Raw genomic sequence first — 6,328 nt, 5'->3', positions numbered from 1 at the left:
TTTCTATCCCAGGTTATAGATCATATTAATTAATATTTATACACATGATATATACTTATTATTATTATATACTATTCATATAAAATATTATATACATCTTATACTATACATTTCATATTATCATACACATTATTATTATTATTATTATGCATGCTGTGCAATTATCCTTTATCTTTAATATGTATCTTTTGGTCTGTTATACAGAAATAACAGACCTCAGCTGCAATTGACCAATCAGAACGGTTTAATTAAAAAAAAAGCCAAGTAATAAATATATATATCCTGATATTTTTTTATATATACAGACAGTAAATTCCTCAAGTCTCTAATGTGCAAATAGCCCCTGTAAAATATTGTAAATTTATATTTATTTTTACACCATGAAATCATCCCGTGCAATTAAATTTATTCACACTATGAAGCCATCCTGTGAATGCTGCATGTATCTCTGTGCAATGATCAATTTTACAAGGCAATATTTTATTCTTTCTGTTAGTATAATGCAACACACCATGTGCGTATTACAATATGTGCAATTATCCTATACAATTTTCCATATATCTGCAAAAAAAATGAAAGACACATACTGTGTATATATTTGTATTTATCAGTCACTCTTTGTGAAATGCAGAATGCCACCCAGTTCCATTATATAGGAGAAAAGGCAGATATTTCCAAAACTTGACAACTCACACCAGAACTGTCTAGATGGAAAAATGTAAAAGGAAAAAAAATGTGTTTTTGATCATGGGTGAACTATTCCTTTAACTGGAGGGTTCACAAGATAATTTACAAGATGGGAAAAGAAACAACCTCTGAAACTGATCCAAAACTGGATCCATTACAACTCAGCATCTATCTAAAGATAGATAGATAGATAGATAGATAGATAGATAGATAGATAGATGTTAAAATGGATTGTTATGGATTCCAGTTTAAACCACAGTTTGTGGGCAGCAGCATCACATTAGTTGTGGTTCTTCAGAGTCATCTTTATCTGCCAGTTCTCAGAAACATGACTTGGTGTCTGTGTGGGTGCAGAAAAAAAAAAAAAAAGCCTCTGACTGATTCTGATCGACGCCAACATGCAGAAAATCCCACAGCTCTGGCGTTCATGTGCATACAGGCAGAGTTTAAGGTAACTCAGTGTGAATAGCAATGTCAGCACACTGTATGCAATTAGAATGTGAGCCCAGGGGAACAGTTAATGCAAATAAAGCAAATTTGCAACACATTGGCAGTCCCAGATCTCCTGCAGCCTCTTCCCCCAGAGCTCAACACTTCAGTTCACACTTGCAAACTAAGTATTCCCTTTTGGTGTCCAGGCTACCGTCTGCATTTGTTTCACACCCAGAGTGTTAAGGAGAAGTGTTATCACATACATATCACAGCCTCCAGGCTAGGTAGCTACTTGATAACATGAGCAGTGTTAACTTCAGGGGCTGTAGGACATTTCATTCACCCCCCTCTGGCTCTGTTTGCACCCTGGAACCACCCTAGGAGGGGAGCTCTCTCTCTGAATTGGCCCTTTCAAGGCTTGTTCCATTTTTTTGCTTGTGTGTTTAGGCTGTACTTGTTGCAAAGCATGTTGAAATATTACATGTGATGTTGAGTTATGCAAATAAACTTTACTTTTGTCAATAATTAAGCGTTTGTTTTCCTGCTCCACCTCACACCTGTGCTTAAATCACTGCCCTGGTTTCCCATGTGTCAAAAGATAGATTTTACAAGTACACTTCCAAAAAAAAAATGTTAAACATAAATAATTAACATTATAAATATTTAAATAAAACGGAGAAAAATGTCTATGTTTGGCATCTTATTCAATGATTAACCATTTATAGATTGTTAGCTACGGCTTAAGGAAAATGGACAAAATTTACAACCCTAATTTAAACCCCTGCACATTTAAAATATCATTGCAAAAAATGTATTTATTCATTTTCAATCATTTTCCAGATTATCTTTATTTTTAAACAAACATGCATCCTGCTTCAAACAAAAGTGGTGAGTATACATCACTATATAAACCATATGACTTATGAAAGTCAACATTTAAAAAAATAAAACTGATCTCTTATCTGTCCTTTATCACTTATGTACAAGTATGTGGTAAAGCCAAAAACAGGGTCAAGAAAATTTACAAGACGTGCATGCAATAAAACAGTTTTTCATACTGGGCATCTACTCATGAAAAGACACTCAACAGCTGAGCCAAGATTGCCTAAGAGTACTATTTAATATAATTTCAGGCTACACCAGATTCATAAAAATGGTCTTTCCAAAGCCATTTATTAGTTTCTGACTCTAGGAAAGTAGGAAAACCAGTTTCAATTGTCCTAAAACTACTTCTTTTGATAACTAATTGAATAACAAATGCTATTTTTTCCATTTCCATTTGCTGAACCTCCCTTGAAACTGTTTGGACGCCCCCTGGGGAGGCCTGCTCCTGCGTCCCACTTTGAAAACCTCTGCAATAAAACAACAGACCTTTTTCACACCAACCATTTTGACATTAAACAGAAGGGTAAACACAGGTGTTACCAATGCTACCAGTGCTATCATGCATTTTGACTCACTATAACCCTTACTGAGAGTTGTGTAAGAATTAACTGTGGCATATAAACATGAAACTGGAAAAGAAATAATTGCACTAATGGTAGTGAGTCCTGATAAGTGCTACTGGGGCAGTCACCTAACTTTTATTGAACCAAATAAAAAAGAACAACAAACTGTGGCTGTTTTGTAATTATGAAATATATTTAGTGGTTTTAACAATTCAATCTACAGAAATGCAGCATATCCCAGTTGAACATTTGCACTGTCATCGAACATTACAGGATATTTCTTTAGTAGGCCAGGAGTCACACAATGCTAACGTGACCTAGCTCGCTAGTTACAATGTTTGATGACGTTTTAGAATACAAAGAAGAAAATTAAGGTCATTCTGTTTTTCATAGTTCATAGTATTCACATCAGAAACGCCTGATTTTAACAGCAGCTAACCACAGAAAAGCGTTATGTCAGTCATATCTTATGCTAATAAAAATCCTAACTTTAGCTATTGTAAAATCATTTTGTTTGGCCGTAAACACCCGAATAAAATAGCCAACAAAAAGGTAGGATTATACCGGCTAAATGACAAATCAAACGGTATTTAAGAGGAGTTATAGAAGGGAAAGAATGGAGTTTTCGTGAGCAGAAACAAAAATGCCAAGAAGGCATGTGGTTGGAATGTGATGAAAGCGAGGGGACGACAAATCCTGTTACACCACACCGGTTTCCTCATGAGAACATCCGGGTCACGTCTAGAAGGGAACTCCACACCCGCGACAGATGTCGCGAGAGTAATCACTTAAACGCACCTTAGTCGTCTTAACCAAATGTTTTCTGATGGTAAACATACCCAGATCTTAACCACAGGCTTTGTACATCATAAAGTATAATTTATTTGTACAACGTGCAAAATGAAGAAACAACGCGTACACATCCCGCGACAGCTTCACAACTCTAAGATTCCTTTTTAGACACGACCGAACATCCGGGTCATTCATCAAAAAATCTGATGCAAGCTTCAACACCAGCTGGTAACAAGAGCTACGCCCAGAGAACAAACTTTGATACACGTCCCAGAGTTAAAATAGATCATTACAAACAGAGCACTTGTCTGGATGTAACTGATGGAAACATGGAGAAAAAGTAGTAAAATAGTAAATTAAACAAATATTCAAGGTCCAAGACAAGTAGTTATCACCCTTCTGTGGAATAAAGTTTACCCAGCTTTAAGTCTGACATATTTTTCTGTTTTTAGAAGTGAAAACAAACAAAACAAAACAAACAAACAAACAAACAAAACCTCATTTAAATACATTTAAAAATATCTATGCTAAATATGCTAATAATAGGACTACCTTAGACGAAATTTGAAAGAGTGGGTATCTCAAAAGGGAACAAGTGTGACTGAAATAATTATTTTTCTAAAAATATACTTGAAAAATCTAATAAATCCATTAATGTGGGGAGTATATTGCCCATATGATCATTACTGATTGGAGGTTATTCACTCCACCATATTGGACGTAACAGGCAAGGGTATAACAATTTTTTTGATTGGCAGTTGTTATTAAAATGTCTCATGTTTCTTTCTTTTCCTACTTTTTAAAAGCTCTTTGACCTTTCTCATGTTCACAGGGCAGAAATCACTGCCAACAGTTCCTTGCACCATCTACTGGCTGCAGAGAAGAACAGACTGTTAATAAACAGCCAAAACCCCAGCTGTTCCTTGTTCTCAAGGTTGATAAAATACATAAATTGATATTAAATAGAACTCTTTCAGACTTTGTTCTATGTTATTGCAATTTTATGGTTTTATTATATTCTTATTTGTATGTAAATATCTGTCTATACATGTTCTGTGTATGTAGTGCAGTTGTTCTTTGATAGGGGTTGCTGATTGTGTTTAAAATACAGTGGAAAAGCAGGTAAATTCATTTATTTAAACTCAGGTGGTTCATGTGGGCTCAAACAAGACAGAACACAATATGTGTGTTTACCTGAAGACATTTTACATCTGACAGAGTAATACAGACTGCATTTCATGAGGAAAAACAATGATGTGAGCAAAAATAAAATATATATTTAATCTTTATATTTTTCTTATTTTTTATATTTCCTCCTATTAGTTATAACTTGTTTATGCTTCTTTTTTATTTTGCTGCAGTAACACTACATAGTTCCCTCAAATGTCCTGTGACTAAAAGGATTATCTTATCTAAGTTAATTAAAATTAAAAGATTTACCATTTATCCACCATAATTATATCCTTCTGATGAAACAGCTTTTAGATTATTGTGTTTGTAGATAAAAGATAGAGAAAATAAAGTGTAACAGTTAAATGATGATATAAAATGTAAATGGTATGTGGTATTTTAGGGTATGTGGGGTTGTGCTGATCTCCTCAACACTTTCATTGGGATAAAGATGACACAGCAACTTTTGTGACACCAGCAAAAGATATATATATATATATATATATATATATATATAGTGAGAGACATATTCATATACATAGATGCACCAAATTTGTAAAAATGTGACAGATGACTCCACTCAGATGCCACAGATTTTAGTTTTGCTCAGTAAAACTTGAACAAACTTGATTCTTTTCACAATAAAATATAAAGTAATACATACATAAACATATTTGTACAACATCACACATTTTCAAAGCACAGAGAAGGTAAATAAATTATTGCATCAGTTTAAAAACGTCATATCTTTACATTCACAGTGCACTTTGACATACTTGCATGTGTTGAGGAAAATGTTTTTTTTTTTTTTAAAAAGAAAAAACATCCTATTTTCTATAAAAAGAATGATTTGTGTAGTTGAAAAAATGTACAACATCTACAGGCAGCATCCTGAAGACACAGTGTCTTCATACTGTAGAAACAATTAAAAACACTGCAAATCCACACAAAAGTTAGTCACAGTTGATGGCACTTGGACTAAAAATACTAAAATCCTGGCAGTAGAAGGTGCTTTGGTTTTCTGGATGAAATTAAAGTACCTTAGCTCTCTAAAGATTGAATAAAACAGTCTACTAAAAGGATTGGTTTGGCACTGTTATCAAATATAAGGCTTTTGGTGTATTTCTATAAGTGAAAAGTGTTTGTTTTGGCCCAAATGAACAGTCTAGAAGTGGTCAGAAAACAAATTCAGCTGTAAACAAAGCATCTCTTAAAAATCCTACTCTGTAAAGTGTGCAGCTTGTTCATAAAACATTTGATCCCATCTGCTTCACAGATAAAGAAAAAAACAACTAAAACATACTAAAACAATCACACAGTTTGATTTGTTTTGGTCTAACCTGAGGTGCTGTATATCACATGTAACACCAGTTATAATATAAAGAGTTTCACAATGTTTCAATGACATTTAGCAACAGCAGACAAAACAGGAAGACGAGTCATCACGGTTTCCGGATTGATAAGGCAGCAGATGTTGAATCATTTGTGTGTTTTCTTTTTTTTAAATGTCAGTGCAAATCTGTCCACACATGCAGCCACCTGACACTAATCTACTTTCAAAATGTGCCTAAAATGAGATTTGATGTATAAAGCTGCTCTATAATCCTTAAAGGGATTGTAAAGATTATTTGAAGTTGTATCAGGTTCTCATCCAGTGTCGGTCGATTACCTACAGTAGATGGCGGTCGGCGTGCGCCAAGTTTGCAGAAGCAGAGAAGTGCCAGCAAGGAAGCTAAGCAATGTGTAAAATCAAAATCAGTTTAAGTGTACGCTATATTTGGGATATTTTCACTGCTTTA

This window comes from Lutjanus erythropterus, chromosome 16 (genome assembly GCF_056507025.1).
Source record: "Lutjanus erythropterus isolate fLutEry1 chromosome 16, fLutEry1.hap2, whole genome shotgun sequence".
NCBI lineage: Eukaryota > Metazoa > Chordata > Actinopteri > Lutjaniformes > Lutjanidae > Lutjanus > Lutjanus erythropterus.
The sequence above is the reverse complement of the archived record's forward strand: the minus strand, read 5'-3'. Positions refer to the sequence as shown.